This window comes from Stegostoma tigrinum, chromosome 38, assembly GCF_030684315.1.
Source record: "Stegostoma tigrinum isolate sSteTig4 chromosome 38, sSteTig4.hap1, whole genome shotgun sequence".
NCBI lineage: Eukaryota > Metazoa > Chordata > Chondrichthyes > Orectolobiformes > Stegostomatidae > Stegostoma > Stegostoma tigrinum.
Window position 1 is genome coordinate 11,326,964 of NC_081391.1, and position 20,126 is coordinate 11,347,089.

At 46.0% G+C, this 20,126-nt stretch overlaps 1 protein-coding gene across 10 annotated transcripts in view; it reads right to left on the bottom strand.

Annotated features, from left to right (window-relative positions):
• Window positions 1–20,126, bottom strand: part of LOC125447318 (protein phosphatase 1 regulatory subunit 29-like) — a 400,071-nt gene that overhangs the window by 161,541 nt on the left and 218,404 nt on the right. For 3 of the 10 annotated variants that reach the window (XM_048521647.2, XM_048521646.2, XM_048521648.2), the window contains exon 1: window positions 7,055–7,196. The exons of the other annotated variants lie outside the window; for them this stretch is intronic. The gene's annotated coding sequence lies outside the window, so the exon portion shown is untranslated. Of the gene's footprint in view, window positions 1–7,054; window positions 7,197–20,126 lie in introns of those variants that run through there. 10 annotated transcript variants of the gene reach the window in all.

Sequence of the window (20,126 nt, forward strand, 5' to 3'; positions counted from 1 at the left end):
TTAAGCTGCTGAAGCTATCCATCTTCAGATATTAGAAAGAAATCAAGCAGGGCTGCCTATCCAAGTTGGCGCCTTGCTTCAGTGAGTTTTCTGCCATTTGGACAGCTTTCTGGATGCATTATCGGAGTACTTAAACAATGAGGGCACACCACTAAATCCTGGGCTCAGTCCTCTCAACTAACTGTGTGCTTGCAAACTTCAGCAACTCTCTGAAACTACTTTATCTCACACATCTGGCACACTTGCTCTCAATCACAGTCATACTTCTGGTATCGGCTGATGCAGTGGGTTCAAACAAATTTTTAACGTGATCTGAAAGGGAGAAATGTATTCATATGGTTCATTTACCAACTGTAGAATGTATGCTTTACAGCCAATTACATTCTTTTGAAGCTCTAGTATCTGTTATAACTTAGAAAACATAACAGACGATTGGAACATAGCAAGATCCCACAATAAATAGTGTGCTAACGAAGTGATGGTTTCTTTTTTAGTGACAGTGATTGAGGGAGAACTGTTGCAAGACAGCAGGGAGAATTATGCTTTTCTTCAAATGATGTCTTTTACATTCACCGGTGACAACAGAAGGGGCCTTGATTTAACTTTGATGAAGATTGAAGTATTTTCAGCCAAATTCTTGACATGGTCTGTTTGGGAGGTCACACGTCTCTCTTGGTTTTTGAAACTTTACTTCATCATGTGTTAGATGTCCAATATCAGCTAGCTTTATCTACACTGGCATTTCAGAACAGATCAAGATGTGCCCTTTCTATCCTTTTGGACATTTCAATTCCTTGGTGGTTGTAATTAATTTCCTCTGTGCTTTATCAGATTGGCTGACACAACTGCTTAACGATTTTCAATGTAGCAATCATCAAGCCATCTCAGAAGTCCTAATCTTGCTGCAGTTTAAGGTCAATTGCCGGTTTCGTTTCCAGATAGCTTTGCAAGATGCAGCTTTTCAACTTTTTACCTTCTGTCAACTTCCTCCACTTCTGTTACAATCTGACCTAGTCTTCCTGGCAACAATGAGATAAGATGCAATGCATTCAGATGATCACCTTTTATCATTTGCCCTGTCAGTTGCAGATGAATGGTTTTCATTCAACTAAAGGATTTGTGCCTTTCTTACTGCCTCTGCTAAACTGCAAATTTTTGTGACTCAAGTGATGTGCTGTGAGGTTTTGGTAGAATTACACACATTTGATTTTTCTGTAACATGGTCAAGATACTGCAAGCTCTTTTGTCCATATCCAACAATGCAAGATCTTCTCCTGACGTACTTATATTAAGTTGGTGCAAATGTTTATATAGAGAGTGATTCCTATTCTCCAACACCATTTCTTACCATCTCTTTACCAATTGTTTCATTTACAGCATTTGGACATCTGGCAAGGTAGGCTGAAATTGGAGGTGGAGATAGTGGGATGTAGAGTTGGATAGTGGACTGGAGAAGTACCAAAGTGAAGGAGCGGTGGTGAATGTCGATGCAAGACTTTATATGCAAGTAGAGGTTGAGGGAGGACAGGAGGGCAGTGAATGCAGTGTAATCATAGGAGAAGATTATTCACGGTGCAGAGGCTGAGGGAGGAAAATAGTGGGGATACCAGGGCTCCTGAGATGACCTCGACAAGCAGAGGGGATGAATGCAGTCAATGGTAATGAAAAGCGTGTCAGAAGTGGCAGCTGGGGAGCAGTGCAGCAGAATCTAGAGCAAGTGTGAGTAGCAGGAGGAAAAGATGAGAGCTGGTTCAGTGTAAACTGAAGAGGCAGAATACCAAGAGTGTAGCAGACAGTTAGCTACCAGAATCGAGATGACAGAGCACAAGTCAGTCTGTGCAAAGTGGCAAAACCAAACAACATTAGAGCTCAAGATAATAAAATGTGAGGCTGGATGAACACAGCAGGCCAAGCAGCATCTCAGGAGCACAAAAGCTGACGTTTCGGGCCTAGACCCTTCATCAGAGAGGGGGATGGGGGGAGGGAACTGGAATAAATAGGGAGAGAGGGGGAGGTGGACCGAAGATGGAGAGTAAAGAAGATAGGTGGAGAGAGTGTAGGTGGGGAGGTAGGGAGGGGATAGGTCAGTCCAGGGAAGACGGACAGGTCAAGGAGGTGGGATGAGGTTAGTAGGTAGCGGGGGGTGCGGCTTGGGGTGGGAGGAAGGGATGGGTGAGAGGAAGGACCGGTTAGGGAGGCAGAGACCGGTTGGACTGGTTTTGGGATGCAGTGGGTGGGGGGGAAGAGCTGGGCTGGTTGTGTGGTGCAGTGGGGGGAGGGGACGAACTGGGCTGGTTGAGGGATGCAGTAGGGGAAGGGGAGATTTTGAAACTGGTGAAGTCCACATTGATACCATATGGCTGCAGGGTTCCCAGGCGGAATATGAGTTGCTGTTCCTGCAACCTTCGGGTGGCATCATTGTGGCAGTGCAGGAGGTCCATGATGGACATGTCATCAAGAGAATGGGAGGGGGAGTGGAAATGGTTTGCGACTGGGAGGTGCAGTTGTTTTTTGCGAACTGAGCGGAGGTGTTCTGCAAAGCGGTCCCCAAGCCTCCGCTTGGTTTCCCCAATGTAGAGGAAGCCGCACCGGGTACAGTGGATGCAGTATACCACATTGGTAGATGTGCAGGTGAACCTCTGCTTGATGTGGAATGTCATCTTGGGGCCTGGGATGGGGGTGAGGGAGGAGGTGTGGGGACAAGTGTAGCATTTCCTGCGGTTGCAGGGGAAGGTGCCGGGTGTGGTGGGGTTGGAGGGCAGTGTGGAGCGAACAAGGGAGTCGCGGAGAGAGTGGTCTCTCCGGAAAGCAGACAGGGGAGGGGATGGAAAAATGTCTTGGGTGGTGGGGTCGGATTGTAAATGGCGGAAGTGTCGGAGGATAATGCGTTGTATCCGGAGGTTGGTAGGGTGGTGTGTGAGAACGAGGGGGATCCTCTTGGGGCGGTTGTGGCGGGGGCGGGGTGTGAGGGATGTGTCGCGGGAAATGCGGGAGACGCGGTCAAGGGCGTTCTCGATCACCGTGGGGGGAAAGTTGCGGTCCTTAAAGAACTTGGACATCTGGGATGTGCGGGAGTGGAATGTCTTGTCGTGGGAGCAGATGCGGCGGAGGCGGAGGAATTGGGAATAGGGGATGGAATTTTTGCAGGAGGGTGGGTGGGAGGAGGTGTATTCTAGGTAGCTGTGGGAGTCGGTGGGCTTGAAGTGGACATCAGTTACAAGCTGGTTGCCTGAGATGGAGACTGAGAGGTCCAGGAAGGTGAGGGATGTGCTGGAGATGGCCCAGGTGAACTGAAGGTTGGGGTGGAAGGTGTTGGTGAAGTGGATGAACTGTTCGAGCTCCTCTGGGGAGCAAGAGGCGGCGCCGATACAGTCATCAATGTACCGGAGGAAGAGGTGGGGTTTGGGGCCTGTGTAGGTGCGGAAGAGGGACTGTTCCACGTAACCTACAAAGAGGCAGGCATAGCTGGGGCCCATGCGGGTGCCCATGGCCACCCCCTTAGTCTGTAGGAAGTGGGAGGAGTCAAAAGAGAAGTTGTTGAGTGTGAGGACGAGTTCAGCTAGGCGGATGAGAGTGTCGGTGGAGGGGGACTGGTCGGGCCTGCGGGACAGGAAGAAGCGGAGGGCCTTGAGGCCATCTCCATGCAGAATGCAGGTGTACAGCGACTGGACGTCCATGGTGAATATGAGGTGTTGGGGGCCAGGGAATTGGAAGTCCTGGAGGAGGTGGAGGGCGTGGGTGGTGTCACGGACGTAGGTGGGGAGTTCCTGGACCAAAGGGGAGAAAATGGAGTCCAGATAGGTGGAGATGAGTTCGGTGGGGCAGGAGCAGGCTGAGACGATGGGTCGACCAGGGCAGGCAGGTTTGTGGATTTTGGGAAGGAGATAGAAACGGGCCGTGCGGGGTTGGGGAACAATGAGGTTGGAGGCTGTGGGTGGGAGGTCCCCTGAGGTGATGAGGTCGTGAATGGTGTTGGAGATGATGGTTTGGTGCTCGGGTGTGGGGTCATGATCGAGGAGGCGGTAGGAGGTGATGTCGGAGAGTTGGCGTCTGGCCTCGGCGATGTAGAGGTCAGTGCGCCATACTACCACTGCGCCACCCTTGTCTGCGGGTTTGATGGTGAGGTTGGGGTTGGAGCGGAGGGCTGCCCGTTCTGCAGACTAAGGGGGTGGCCATGGGCACCCGCATGGGCCCCAGCTATGCCTGCCTCTTTGTAGGTTACGTGGAACAGTCCCTCTTCCGCACCTACACAGGCCCCAAACCCCACCTCTTCCTCCGGTACATTGATGACTGTATCGGCGCCGCCTCTTGCTCCCCAGAGGAGCTCGAACAGTTCATCCACTTCACCAACACCTTCCACCCCAACCTTCAGTTCACCTGGGCCATCTCCAGCACATCCCTCACCTTCCTGGACCTCTCAGTCTCCATCTCAGGCAACCAGCTTGTAACTGATGTCCACTTCAAGCCCACCGACTCCCACAGCTACCTAGAATACACCTCCTCCCACCCACCCTCCTGCAAAAATTCCATCCCCTATTCCCAATTCCTCCGCCTCCGCCGTATCTGCTCCCACGACAAGACATTCCACTCCCGCACATCCCAGATGTCCAAGTTCTTTAAGGACCGCAACTTTCCCCCCACGGTGATCGAGAACGCCCTTGACCGCGTCTCCCGCATTTCCCGCGACACATCCCTCACACCCCGCCCCCGCCACAACCGCCCAAAGAGGATCCCCCTCGTTCTCACACACCACCCTACCAACCTCCGGATACAACGCATTATCCTCCGACACTTCCGCCATTTACAATCCGACCCCACCACCCAAGACATTTTTCCATCCCCTCCCCTGTCTGCTTTCCGGAGAGACCACTCTCTCCGCGACTCCCTTGTTCGCTCCACACTGCCCTCCAACCCCACCACACCCGGCACCTTCCCCTGCAACCGCAGGAAATGCTACACTTGTCCCCACACCTCCTCCCTCACCCCCATCCCAGGCCCCAAGATGACATTCCACATCAAGCAGAGGTTCACCTGCACATCTACCAATGTGGTATACTGCATCCACTGTACCCGGTGCGGCTTCCTCTACATTGGGGAAACCAAGCGGAGGCTTGGGGACCGCTTTGCAGAACACCTCCGCTCAGTTCGCAAAAAACAACTGCACCTCCCAGTCGCAAACCATTTCCACTCCCCCTCCCATTCTCTTGATGACATGTCCATCATGGACCTCCTGCACTGCCACAATGATGCCACCCGAAGGTTGCAGGAACAGCAACTCATATTCCGCCTGGGAACCCTGCAGCCATATGGTATCAATGTGGACTTCACCAGTTTCAAAATCTCCCCTTCCCCTACTGCATCCCTCAACCAGCCCAGTTCGTCCCCGCCCCCCACTGCACCACACAACCAGCCCAGCTCTTCCCCCCCACCCACTGCATCCCAAAACCAGTCCAACCGGTCTCTGCCTCCCTAACCGGTCCTTCCTCTCACCCATCCCTTCCTCCCACCCCAAGCCGCACCCCCCGCTACCTACTAACCTCATCCCACCTCCTTGACCTGTCCGTCTTCCCTGGACTGACCTATCCCCTCCCTACCTCCCCACCTACACTCTCTCCACCTATCTTCTTTACTCTCCATCTTCGGTCCGCCTCCCCCTCTCTCCCTATTTATTCCAGTTCCCTCCCCCCATCCCCCTCTCTGATGAAGGGTCTAGGCCCGAAACGTCAGCTTTTGTGCTCCTGAGATGCTGCTTGGCCTGCTGTGTTCATCCAGCCTCACATTTTATTATCTTGGAATCTCCAGCATCTGCAGTCCCCATTATCTCTAACATTAGAGCTCAGTTTGGAATTTGAATGATTCATTGTCACTTGCAGTTTACAGTGAATAATACGGTAAAGTAGTGAAAAGCTTCAACTGTCACCACAATCCAGCACCGTTTTGAATAGTTTAAGAATACAAAGAGTAAACACTGAAAGAGAGTCCATCTTCGCTCTTCCCCCTCCGTCATTAGTCTTGAGCCGTCTCATCAGCGACATCTACACTGCCACCCTTCCTCCACTGCCTTGCTGTGCCGGACCCACCAACGTAGGAATTCGCCACTCTTCAGGCATCACCTCTTCACCGCCGGGCCCACCAAGCCCCATGCTGAACCCACACTTGCCCCACAACCAGGGCTCCCTGGCTCAGCTGCCATCTCGATGGCACCAGGAGCTCCCGCTCCAGGCATACCACGCTGCAGCCGCTGCGTCAATGCCAGGTGTTCCTGCTCTGGGCATATCGAAACCAGGAGTCCCTGGATCTGCTACCAAGAGTTCCACTCCGACAGCCCTCCTTCGAAATGTCGCCTCCGCGCCACCTTGATGAGCAGGCCTCGCTGCCACTGCCTCCAATCACTGGAGGAGCTTTGCTGCTGATGCCAACCCCGAGCGAGGGCATCCTTGCCGCTGCAGCCTCCAATCACCACATGGGGCTGCGTCTGCCGCTGCCTCTAACCAGTGCCTCCTGCCACCAGCAGGCTGCCGCCACTCCATGCACAGTCCGCTCTAACTGCTGCGCCGATGCCACCGATTAATCCGCCAAAGCAAAGCGAAAGAAAAAAGAAATGAAAGAAAAAGAGCAGAAGTGAAAAGGAAAAAAAGAAAGATAGTAGATGGCAGTGGATGGACCCCGGGCAAGAGCCTGCACGCAGCCCTGGAACTCTGCCGCCATCTTGGAACCAGAACATTGAGGTCAGAAACCAGCTCAGTCATTGCCATCAGCAATCAGGAGGGGGAGGGCTGATTGGGAAAGGCAGGACACACAAATCAATTGATTTTCCATCCGTTCAAATGAGTCGGTGGAGAATCAGGGGTTGTAAATTGTCAACTTGCCAACCATCACTGGAAGTGTCGTTCTAATTAAGCAATCAGCACTATGGCCCTTTTCAAATGTATATTCCTCTGAATGCTCCAAGCACAAAGCAGCTAAGTTTGAGAATGTAAAACTTTATGGTGAGATGAGTAAGATAAGTCTCAAAAATCAGGAAGACTTGTTATAATTTAGCAAATTCTCTCACCTCAGCAGCGGTGGCGTCATCTAACACCAGGTTCGTTGCTGAATATATTTATCGCCAGGCCAGCAGATGATTCAGAATCTATTAATTAAGCCTTCTTGCTCATCACTCTTTCTTTTTCCACTGCATTAGTTGCGTTTGAATTGTCCAGTTTCCCAGATCTATCTGTGCTCTGAATGGCAAGTTATTAGCATGTCAAAGAGACCTATTTCCTGACAACAGTGTGAGATTAAGATACAGTATAATGAATCTTTTTATGCGAATTGTAGCACATAGAGCCTCTGTCACACATTCGTGTTGAATTAAGCTCTTTAGTTTCTTTTGTGTACCATTCCACTGAGCTCAGATGTACAATGAGACAAGAGAAAGTTCGGTTTTATACCCAGGAACTGTTTGAGTGCATTGTCCCTTTTGGTTAACACTTGCTGATACATCTCATCCTGATAGAACATCCATTGTTTAATGATGCCTGGGTCTGTATAATATCAGTGGATTATGTTATTCAAAATGAACGTCCTGATGCTGGGATTAGCAAAAAAAAAATTAAAAAGAGAGATACCACAAGCGAGGGACCTTTGCTTGATCTAATGGGATGGAATGTGCAATGTTTTCCAACCAGTCTCTTCTCTAAACCATGTGACTGCATACCTCCAGCAAAAACAAAAGCATGAATCTGGAGTTACATGAAATGGGATAGCCCTGCAAATTGTATCAAGTGATTTCAGTCTTCACATTAAACAGTCATTTTAACTTTGTGATTAGCATGTAATTAAGAAATAGCAAGAAGTATGTACTGAAATTAGTAACTCTAGCTTTTTAATTATACTTATTTTACAGAGACATTGTGTTTACATGCAAATTATACTAGGATAATACAATTTTCTAGTACACTCAAGAGCCTATGAAGTAAGACATTTCCACGATCTACCTCAATGATAAATTGCCTTCCTAAAAGGTCAAGAGTGTTATGAACACAGGAAGAGGTGATGGAAACAAGGCACTGCGGATGCTGGAGATCTGAAACAAACAAAAACATAATTTGTTGGGGAAACTCAGCAGCTCTCACAGTGTCTGCACTGAGGAAACAGAGTTAATGTTTTGAGTCCAGTTGTTCAGAATAGGAATAGGAATTAGCCATTTGCCGTGATTGGAACCAAGTGGATCCATTGACTAAGCAATCCTTGATTGGGGGAGTAAACCTGGGCCAATGAGGGAGCTCTGGCTGACAATATAAACAGGAGATTCAGAGAGTCTCCTGACTCCACGGATTGATGCTGAGCTGGCTGGTCTCAGCCAATGTACTGTGCACATGTGTATAAAGGCTGACTAGGTGATGGGATACCGGCCTCTGTGCAGTTATTTCACCATTAAATCTCCTCGGCCTGCTCCACCAATTAATTAGACAACTGCTAAAATTTGCCTCAACTCTATTTACCCACCCCAACCCCACGTCCCTGACTGAACTAAAGCCTTTGATCAGTGTGCCACCTGACTTGGCCCGAAGTCGCATAGGCAAAAGAAAATCTGAAGCCCAAGCCCTCTTGAGTTAAACTACTCTCAGCTGTACCATGTGAAGTGCCCCATCACACTTTGAAAGGATAGAAATCAGCCAGGGATTTCATTCTTGACCACTATCTACTGACCTCCCTTGTTGTAAAGTGCACAGTCACATTAGACATAACAAAGTGTGGAGCTGGATGAACACAGCAGGCCAAGCAGCATCTTAGGAGCACAAATGCTGATGTTTTGGGCCTAAACCCTTCATCAGAAAAGGGGGATGGGGAGAGGATTCTGAAATAAATAGGGAGTGAGGGGGAAGCGGACCGAAGATGGATACAGGAGAAGATAGCTGAAGAGGAGAGTATAGGTGGGGAGGTAGGGAGGGGATAGGTCAGTCCGGACAGGACGGACAGGTCAAGGGGGCGGGATGAGTTAGTAGGTAGGAAATGGAGGTGCAGCTTGAGGTGGGAGGAGCGGATAGGTGAGAGGAAGAACAGGTTAGGAAGGCGAGGACGAACCAAGCTGGTTTTGGGATGCAGTGGGGGGGGAGGGGAGATTTTGAAGCTGGAGAAATCCACATTGATACCATTGGGCTGCAGGGTTCCCAAGCGGAATATGAGTTGCTGTTCCTGAACCTACGGGTGGCATCTTTATGGCCCTGCAGGAGGCCAGGATGGACATGTCGTCTAAGGAATGGGAGGAGGGGTTAAAATCATTCGCAAGTGGGAGGTGCAGTTGTTTATTGCAAACCGAGTGGAGATGTTCCGCAAAGCGGTCCCCAAGCCTCCGCTTGGCTTCCCCAATGTAGAGGTAGCCACAACGGGTACAGTGGATGCAGTATACCACATTGGCGGATGTGCACGTGAACATCTGCTTGATATGGCAAGGCATCTTGGAGCCTGGGATGGGGGTGAGGGAGGAGGTGTGGGGGCAAATCTAGCACTTCCTGCGGTTGCAGGGGAAAGTGCTGGATGTGGTGGGGTTGGAGGGGAGTGTGGAGCGGTTTTGGGAGTCCTGAAGAGAGTGGTCTCTCTGGAAGGAAGGCAGACTTCGTTTCCTTTCCTGTCCCTCTCAATTCACACTTGTCCATCTCTCCTTTCACAGGTCTGCATTAGATCCCATTTCCCAAATATACTAACTTTTCTGGCTCAATCTACCCATCACCAAAGTTAAATTTGGACTTAGATTTCTCAGTAACTATATAACTGCAGAGTAGTGTTTAGAAAACTAAAAGCAGAAATAGTTTGAAAAACTCAGCAGATCTGGCAGCATCTTTGAAGATAAATCAGAGTTAACGGTTCGGGTCGAGTGACCAAAAAGGATCAGCAGTTTCTGTGTTTTTTTTTCTGATTTCCAGCATGGCGGCTCTTTCGCTTGTTATTAAGTGTTTGGAGAGTGTTCTTTTTAATTTGTTAGCTACAGTAGAAGTTTTCAAAAGTGAAATTTTGTATAACCTTTTCAGTCAGTCCCTGTGAATTGAGATATTTTTCTTAAAAGATGTCACACTCCATGGAATCATAACAATATTACAAGAAAAGAACAGAATGTGTTTGGTAATAAATTTGACTTGTTACTATACTGATAATCCCAGAGGAATGGAATAACAGTCTGAAGACATGAGTCGTGGAATTTAAACTCAATTTATAGGGTGTTTGCATGGTATCTAAAACTAGGGGTCTCCATTTAAAAGTGAGAGGTCTCCTAATTAAGACAGAGCTGAGCTGGAATATTGCCTGTCAAAGGGCTTGCTGATGTTTGTAATTCTCTTTCCCAGTGGATGTTGGATCATTGAATATGCTCGAATTAGACAGATTTACGATCTACAAGTGAGCCAAGTAATGGTAGGAAAAAGGATGTCAGGTTGCAACAGATCAGCTAAGATCTCCTTGAACACCAGAGCAGGCTCAAGCAGCCAAATGACCTATTGCTGCACCTATTTCTTGTGATCTTATCCAGCGAGATCACGGCACCACTTCACTAGCTCAGCTCATTCTTTCTCCAAGTCTTTTTTTTAATAAACATTCGTCTCGGGATTTGCGGTACACTGACGAGGCAATGTTCCTTGTACACTGCAGACGGCAACCACAACATGTACAGCTGCAGTCAATCAGAGGCCTGAACAGCCAAAAGCCATAGGCTCCCTTCCCTGAAAGATATTAGTGGATAGGCTGCACCTCTTTAAGGACAATCCAACATTTTTGATCATCATAATCCTGTGTCAGTTCATTAATGACCTAAACAAACTGAATGTCATTTTACAATTTAGGATACTCAAAATTAAACTCATGATCCCAGGTTACTTTTCCAGTCACAGGGTCAAAGTCATAGTGTCATACATCACAGAAACAGACACTTCAACCCAACCAGTCCACGTTGAACATAGCCCCAAAATAAACTAGTCCCACCTGCCTGCTCCTGGGCCATATCCCTCCAAACTTTTCCTATTCATGAACTTAACTAAATGTATTTTAAATATTGTAATTATACCCACATCCAACACTTCCTCAGGAAGTTCATTCCACATCTGCAAACCATTCTCTATGTAAAACATTTGCCCCTCATGTCTTTTTTAAGTCTCCTCTCACGTTAAAATGTGCCCCCTAGTCTTGAAATCCCCCATCCTAGGGAAGAGACACCTATCATTAACTCTATTTATATCCCTCATGATTTTATAAATCTCTGTAAGGTCACCTCTCAACCTCCTACACTCCAGCAAAAGAAGTCCCAGACTATCCAGCCTTTCTGTGTAACTCAAACCTTCCATACCAGGCAACATCCTGGAAAAGATAGCAAGAACTGCAGATGCTGGAGTCAGAGACAATACAGTGTGGATCTGGAGGAGCACAGCAGACCAGGCAGCAGCAGAGGAGCAGGAAAGTTGATGTTTCGGGTTAGGACTCTTCTTCAGACATAGGGATTTCTGAAATAAGGGTCCTGTTTCTGAAGAAGGGTCCTGATCCGAAAGATCAAGTTTCCTACTCCTCTCATGCTGCCTGGTCTGCTGTGTTCCTCCAGCTCCACACTGCAACATCTTGCTAAATTTCTTTTGAACTGTCTCCAACTTAACAATACCCCTTCCTATGACACTGTTGTACTCTAACATAGAAAAATCACTATTTAAATATACTTCTATTATGTTCTAGATATAGACAGAAAGCCTGCTAGAGATCGTCTGTTGAGTATAATACTTGGCTATCAGGCATACTCAATGTTACAGCATAACTGGCACAGTAATATAACTCCCAGAGCAGATTGTTATCAGAGGTAAGACTCTCCAAAGCAAACCCTGGTAGATATCCATCAGTACAAATGCTTCAGAACTTGGCAACTATCTGTAATTAATTTAAATGGATGCAGTTCAATAACAGAATTGAAGTGATTAATTAAAATCCAGGAACAATTTGCAGGGATAGGGTAGCATCAATCTCAGATCAATGGCTGTTCGGAAAGCTTTTTGAGAGCCTTGCGAATCTGATGAAAGGCTCCAGCACAGAATCCATATCAAATCCCTATGAATGCTCCAATAATATACCCTTACAATAGCGTGATCTAAGGACAGCTCCCAAGACAAACTGGAGTGTGCATTCACAGTGAGTAGTTTGACTGAGTAATACAGTTGATCTGAAAAGAGTAATTCACCTTGCCTTTCAGGTAAATCTATACCTCATCAAAGCGAACATAAGAACACTCACGGCATATGCCTTTCAATCACCGTGCTTCAGGAATTACTCATCAAGTTTTAAGACTGCAGGAGAGAGGGCAGTTGGAATAGTTGTCTGTGGTGTTCTCCACATTATTCTCCAGTGATGTGGCTACATTCTTGAAACAAAGAATGTTCTGATGTGCAACAAATACAAAATGGGCTTCGTTAGAGACAACTCCTGTTTAATTACAACCGTCTAATCCTTGCTGACAATTCAGCCAATCTTTCAACTCGAACATTAAATGAGACTTCTGCATGTTCTGGGTTTAAAACATCTCAAGAGACTGTTCAGTGGGGATCAGAGAATTCTCCCAGTGACCTCACCAACATTATTCCCTCATCCAGCACCATCATTTATTCTCTCATTTATTCAAAGTGACCAAATGACTACCACAATTGGCCACATAACAAGAATAAGTAGGGCTGATTTTTGTAAGAAAAAGGCTAAGTGTCATTTTCATCAAATTTCATGGAGGGTTTGTCTCTGTGAAGCCAAGGAGGTTTTCTCACATGATTGTCTCAACCTTGTCTTGTTAACAAGGTACCATGCCCCTATGCTTCCCTCCTGTTTAACGCTAGCTGGATTCTTCCACTCAACGTAGGCTCAAGTACTCACCATTGTTAGGGTATCCTGACATCCACAGCACCATATTTAGAAAGTCTTTAGGTACCCGGTCAAGCACTGGCAGTCCAGGACATGGGTTCAAATCCCATTGTGGAAGATGGAGAAATATGAATTGTATATGAAAAAACTAGCTGGATGGCAACCACTTTCAATTGCTATAAAAACCGATTTGGTTTACTAATGTCCTTTTGGGAAGGAGATTTGCCATCTTTACTTGGTCTGGCTTACATGTGACTCTAGACCTACAGCAATGCCGTTGACTCTTAACTGCCCTTTGGGCAAATAGAAGTGGGCAATAAATGCTGGCCCAGTCAGTGACACCCACATTCAATAAATGAATAAACAAAATACTCACTTTATTTAAACACTTCTGCAAACACATCATCATACTAACCTACATGTCCTCTGTGCTGCCTGCTTACTCAGCTGGGGCACCTCAGCAATTTTCTATCACCTGCACCAAGCAGTAAGAGACACCCAATTTTATCTCACTCAATCCCTCTAGTTTTCTTATCATGTGCTGTTTTCTCCTGGGATAAGACCAAAAAAGCCAGGATATGGGTGAGATGCCTAACATTTGGTTCCTTACTCCCTACAACGAGAGGATTTTGGTCCTTGTTGATGAGAACTGGGACTGGTCATGTTGAAACTTCCTGTCTTTGCAAGAAAAGGGACTATCTATTGCTGTGCTACTCTCCCATTTCCCTTAATGGGAATGCATTATCATCATGCTACAATTTCTACATATGTTCTCTCAATCCATGGTCTCTACAGTCAGGAGAGTGGTGCAAGACCCAGCCCTTCTTCCACCTGTGAGGAAAAATATACAGGGGGCGCCTCAGGAGATGCACAGGCAATTGCTGCCTCCTGTAACTCCACCAGCTCCAATAGAGACACCTCGGTGAGAATGTTAGCTAGATTAGAGTTGGGAACATCCATGTTTCCGCAGTTAGCCAAGAAGGAAATGCCTCAGGTTGCTGGCACTCATAGAATGGAAAACACTGAGCATCCAGGCAGGAGAAGACCCCATGGTGTTGGCAATCATAAAACTGTACAAGGTGACAGAGGAGCAGCAGGCAGGCTTATTAGGAGCTTGAGCAAAGGTTGCACAGCTGGCAGTTGGGGCCATGCTGCCTCAGGTATGTAAGCTTCAGGCTTCCTCTATGGACTGGTTGGTGGCTTCCCGGAAAAGCCAGGCCCAGCAGTCTCAAAGGCTGATGGATATAAACACTACCTTGCTCCTGTCGCTCGTGCTCGGCACCAACAGAAAGGCGACTTTGGGCAAAGGATCTCGAGCTTGAGCTCCCTCTGGGTATCCCTTCTTCACAAGACATGAGGGGCAATTTGTTTACTCAGGGAGTGGTTCGTGTGTAGAACTTCCAGTGGAAGTGGAGGATGCAGGTGCGGTTACAACATTTAAAAGACATTTGGATAAGTACATGAACAAAAAACGTTTGGAGGGATATGGGCCAACGCAACCACAAGGGACTACTTTAGTTTGGCGTTATGATCAGCATGGACTGGTTGGACCAAAGGGTCTGTTTCCATGCTGAATGACTCTGCAAGTCAGAGACGATGCCAGGAGATACCCAGCCAGAGGAGGAACCACACACTCCTCTCTGCCCCGCTGCCCCCTGAAGTCTCTTCTCAGGGCCAGAACCTCCACCTCCAGCCTCCCTATTGTCATCCCCCTGCATGCCAGCATCTTGACTCCAATGTCCACAATTAAGTTCCCAGCCTCCCTCCTGCAGCGATGACCCCTGATTTACTGGATGGATGCCCCCAAAATGATTGTGGCCCAGCACTTTGAGTGACATAGTCAGACAAACCCAAATGGTGAGTGACCAGATCCTTGATTATTCCCTCAATTCGCCAAAGTAGTCAAAGTGGACCCACCTTTCATGCTGGGAACTTTCACTGTCTAGGTTGTCTCTGGTGGGTGTGAGAATGAAAGACTGCATATTAATAAGATGTGAGTACATAATAATGAGGGTGCTAGTGAGCAATACATGTTCCAAGACCCCTCACTAGAGAAATTCTTGTCTTAATATCAAACAGTTGGTTGGAAAATGTCACTTTTTGATCTTGATGCCAAAAAGAGCTTCATTGGACATCTCAACTAACTTTCCTCAATATCTCATTATAGCCCACATTGTTCAGAGCCTAAGAATATATACCCCCTTCTTTTAAAAAGTAATTTATCAGTTGTAAAGCATTTTTGGGTGACCAGTGAGTACAGAAAGCTGCAGCTTATTAATGCTTCAATTCAAACATTTTCATCCTGGTTTTCCTACTGCTCCATCTGCTGAACTCAATTTCCACGCCCCGAACCCACCACCCAAGCACCATTATGGTCATCAATTCCTCTTGTCTGCTTCTAGTTTTTTTTCTCTCTCTCTCTGGTCATCACCTCCATCTATTCATCTCATTCCCTTCCATGCCCTCACTTCCATTATCAGCAAATCCAGCAGTTCCTAGTTGCTTTGAGTTCTAATGAAGAGTCTCTGGACTGAAAGCATTAACTCTTTCTTTCTCCCCACAGATGCTGCCAGACCTGATGAGTTTCTTTCTTCTCTCTGGAGTTCTCTTCCCAAGTTTCTTTCCTTCACAATATCTCTCTTTTCTTCTTTAAAATGTTCCTTGAAAATCTATCTCTCCACCTCTCTACCCTATTATCTTCTGAGGGAAGTTTGGTAGAGAAAAGAATGTTGCTCTGAGGCAATGGTTTCAACGTAAAAGATCTGAATAAATGCTGCATTGTTGCTGTAATAATAAATGTAAGTTATTTTCTGATAAAACACAAGATGTTACTTCAAAGACAGGAGAAAGTTCATTTGGGGTCTCTTTACGAGCAGTGAACCATATGAAACCTTTACAACACAGTGAGGACAGGCCATTGTAAGGTTTTACTGGATCATCTACTTTAACTTGGAGCTCTCCTGTTCCCTGTGGCCTTGTGTTTGATGCCAATTACTTGTAGGATACATTCAACAATGTATCTATCGTAGCTCATGGAACTTCCACTAGTAAATTTTGTTTTTTTAATAACTGTTAAATAACTATTATCAAAAGAAAATCTCCCCTTTTTGTTGTTAGCACCACAGATTACATATTTGAATGAGCCACAACATATATAAAGGACACATGGCACAAATAAACAGATCCATCTCTGTGCCATTTCCTACACCATATACTGTAGAGTTTTAAGTCTGTGACAGTAAATTTTTCAGCTATCCCTAGACCACATGCCTTGTTTGGGTGACTGATGACACTCTCTACTTGAGAACTGTTACAGGCAACTGAGTTTGTGGTTTGGAGATTCACACACAAATCTGCCTTCCATTCATACACAGATTTTCCATATAAACACTAACAGACTTCCCCTGTGTAAACTAACAGATCCCTGTATATACTTCAACAAATTGCCCTTCTTACACTAACAGATCTCACCAATGTACATGAACCGATAACCTCTGTATAAACTGATCAACATTCCCTATATAAACTAATAGACTTTCTCATTTGTTAAAAAATCTCCTTAATGTCCAAAAAAAACATTATTGAAGATATTAAAAATTTCCCCCAATTACATTACCCACTCTCCCTACACAAACCAACAAAACTTTTTGATAATTGATAATAGATCCCTCCTATCTAAACTATCGGACCTTTCAACATATACAAATAAATGCCCCTCATGTATACACTAAAGGACTTTTTTTGTATATGTTATCACATGTTCCTTATATACACAAACAAACCTCCTGCGCATATATTAAGAAACATATTCGTTATATATGAACAGGTTCATCCAGTATAAATCAACTTACCTTCCCCACATAAACTAATCAATATTTCCAAGAAAAACTTACAAACCTTCCCAATACACATTAACTGATCTCTGCTATATAAACTAACAGAGCACCCTTACGTATATATATTAACATATAAACTCCATATAAACTAACAGAATTTTCTCTACACCTTAATAAACATGTCCTTCATTAAGTGTCAGAGCCACCCTGTTATATATTTACCTGTCTCCTGTTCATTCACTGACAGATCCTCCCTGGAACAAATCTTGCCCACAATCCACTCAAAATGTGTCTACTGGCATCAGGTTTTGAGGAGCCCGATCAAGTGTTGTTAAGGGGATCACTGAAGGCCAGTAGGAGCAAACCACAGGAAATGTTCAATTTTTGTGTCTTCTGGGCCTCGTAAAATCAAAGGTGCTCTAGCTCAGCTCAAGAAATGACTCCTGCTAGCCATGTGCAATTACCTCCATTCACCCTGACCAGCCCAACAATTTGCTAATCATATTCAAATTAGGTTCATGTAAAGCAGAAATTGGTTTAGGCCTCTGTCTGGTACATGTAGACAACCAGAGTCATGGTCCACTGGTACCCATTTCAGGGGCAAGTGATATTCTAGAACAAGGGGGCATAGTCAGTGAACTAGGGCCAGGCTGTTCAAGAGAGAAAAAATTAGAAATTGCTGGAAGATCTCAGCAGATCTGGCAGCATCTGTGGACAAAAATCAGAGTTAACATTTTGGGTCGAGTGACCTTTCCTCAGAGTTGAGGAGAAATGTTAGGAAGCACTTCTACACACAACGGGTGGTAGGAGTTTAGAACGTTCTTCCACAAATGGCAATGGATGCTGGATCAGTCGTTAATTTTAAATCTGAGGCAGACAAGTTTTTGTTCAGTAAATGTATTCAGATATAAAGGCCAAAGACAGGTATATTGAGTCAAGCCACAGAGCCATGATCTCACTGAATGGCGGAACAGGCTTGAGAGGATGATTGGGCTACTGCTGTTCGTATGTTGCTATATTTTATTCCAATTTTGGCACCTTAGATCAATACACCATAAGAGTGGGAACAACAGAAGGTCATTTGGCTCTTCAAGCCCGTTCTGCCGTTCAATAGGATCATGACTGATCTTTTATTTCTCATACCCATTTTCCTAAGCCTTGAAGATTCTTTCTATCTCAGCCTTAAATATGCACAAGGGCTCTGACCCCATTGCTGTCTGTGGCAAGGGGTTCCAAAGCTCACAAACCTCTGAGACAAGAAATTTCTCCTCATCACAAGTCTTAAATTGGTGCCCCTTTATTCTAAGACGATGACTTCTGTTCCTAGACTCACCCATCAGAAAAAACATCCTTTCAGCATTTAGCCTGTCAAATTCCTTAACAATCCTACATGTTTCAATCAGGTCACCTTCCATTCATCTGAACTTCAGTGAGTAGAGTCCCAAACTGTCAGTCTTTACTTGTAAAATAAACCCACCACACCAAGGATCATCTTAGTGAACCTTCTCTGAACTACCTCCATCAAAATTATATTTCTCCCTAAATTAGGGGACCAAAACTGCTCACAGTACTCGAGCTTTGATATCACCAGCAGCCTGCACAGTTTCAGTAAGAGCTCCCTATGGGTTGCTGAAGGTTCCGGGGTTTAGATGTTTCAGTAAGATCAGAGAAGGTGGTAAAACAGGGGGAGGTGTGGCATTGTTAATTAAGGGCAGTATTACGGTGGCAGAAACAACATTTGATGAGGACTCGTTTACTGAGGTAGTATGGCCTGAGGTTAGAAACAGGAAAGGAGAGGTCACCCTGTTGGGAGTTTTCTATAGGCCTCTGAAAAGTTCCAGAGATGTAGAGGAAAGGATTGCAAAGATGATTCTGGACAGGAGCAGAAGTAACAGTGTAGCTGTTATGAAGGACTTTAACTTTCCGAATATTGACTAGAAACGCTACAGTTTGAGTACTTTAAATGGATCAGCTTTTGCCCAATGTGTGCAGGAGGGTTTCCTGACACAGTATGTAGATAGGCTACAAGAGGCGAGGCCACATTGGATTTGGTACAGGGTAATGAACCAGGCCACGTGTTAGATTTGGAGGGAAATGAGCACTTTGGTGATAGTGACCACAATTCGCTTACGTTTACTTCAGCGATGGAAAGGGATAGGTGTATACCACGGGGCAGGAGTTATAGCTGGGGGAAAGGCGATTACAAGGCGATTAGGCAAGATTTAGGATGCACAGGATGGGGAAGGAAACTGCAGGGGCTGGGCACAACTGAAATGTGGACCTTGTTCAAGGAGCAGCTAATGCGTGTCCTTGTTAAGTATGTACCCGTCAGGCAGGGAGGAAGTGGTCAAGCGAGGGAGCCTTGGTTTACTAAAGAAGTTGAATCTCTTGTCAAGACGAAGCTGGAGGCTGATGTAAAGATGAGTCGTGAAGGCTCAGTTAGGGTGCTTGAGAGTTACAAGTTAGCCAGGATGGATCTAAAGAGAGAGCTGAGAAGAGCCAGGAAAGGACAGGAGACGTCTTTGGCAGGTAGGATCGAGGAAAGCCCTAAAGCTTTCTATAAGTATGTCAGGAATAAAAGAATGACGAGAGTAAGATTAGGGTCAGTCAAGGACAGTAGTGGGAAGTTGTGCATGGAGTCCGAAGACATTGGAGAGGTGCTAAATGAATATTTTTTGTCAGTATTCACACAGGAAAAAGCCAATGTTGTCGAGGAGAAAACTGAGATACAGGCTACTAGACTAGACGGGATTAAGGTTCATAAGGAGGTGTTTGCAATTCTGGAAAGTGTGAAAATAGGTAAGTCCCCTGGGATGGATGGGATGTATCCTAGGATTCTCTGGGAAGCTAGGGAGGAGATTGCAGAGCCTTTGCCTTTGATCTTTTTGTTGTCATTGTCTACAGGAAAAGTGCCAGAAGACTGGAAGATAAGAAATGTTGTCCCCTTGTTCAAGAAGATAAGCTGCAGTGCTGGGCTAAGAGGTGACAAATGGAGTTTAATGTGGAAAAACGTGAGGTGATTCACTTCAGAAGGAGTAACAGGAATACAGAGTACTGGGCTAATGGTAAGATTGTGGGTAGTGTGGATGAGCGGAGAGATCTCGGTGTCCATGTGCATAGATCCCTGAAAGTTGCCACCCAGGTTGATAGGGTTGTTAAGAAGGCTTACGAGTGTGTTAGATTTTATTGGTAGAGGGATTGAGTTTCGGGGCCATGAGGTCATGTTGCAGCTGTACAAAACTCTGGTGCAGCCACACTTGGAGTATTACGTACAGTTCTGATCACCGCATTATAGGAAGGATGTGGAAGCATTGGAAAGGGTGCAGAAGAGATTTACCAGGATGTTGCCTGGTATGGAGGAATTTAAATTGAGGGGGCGATAGATATAGGACAGATGTCAGAAGTAGGTTCTTTACTCAGAGAGTAGTAAGG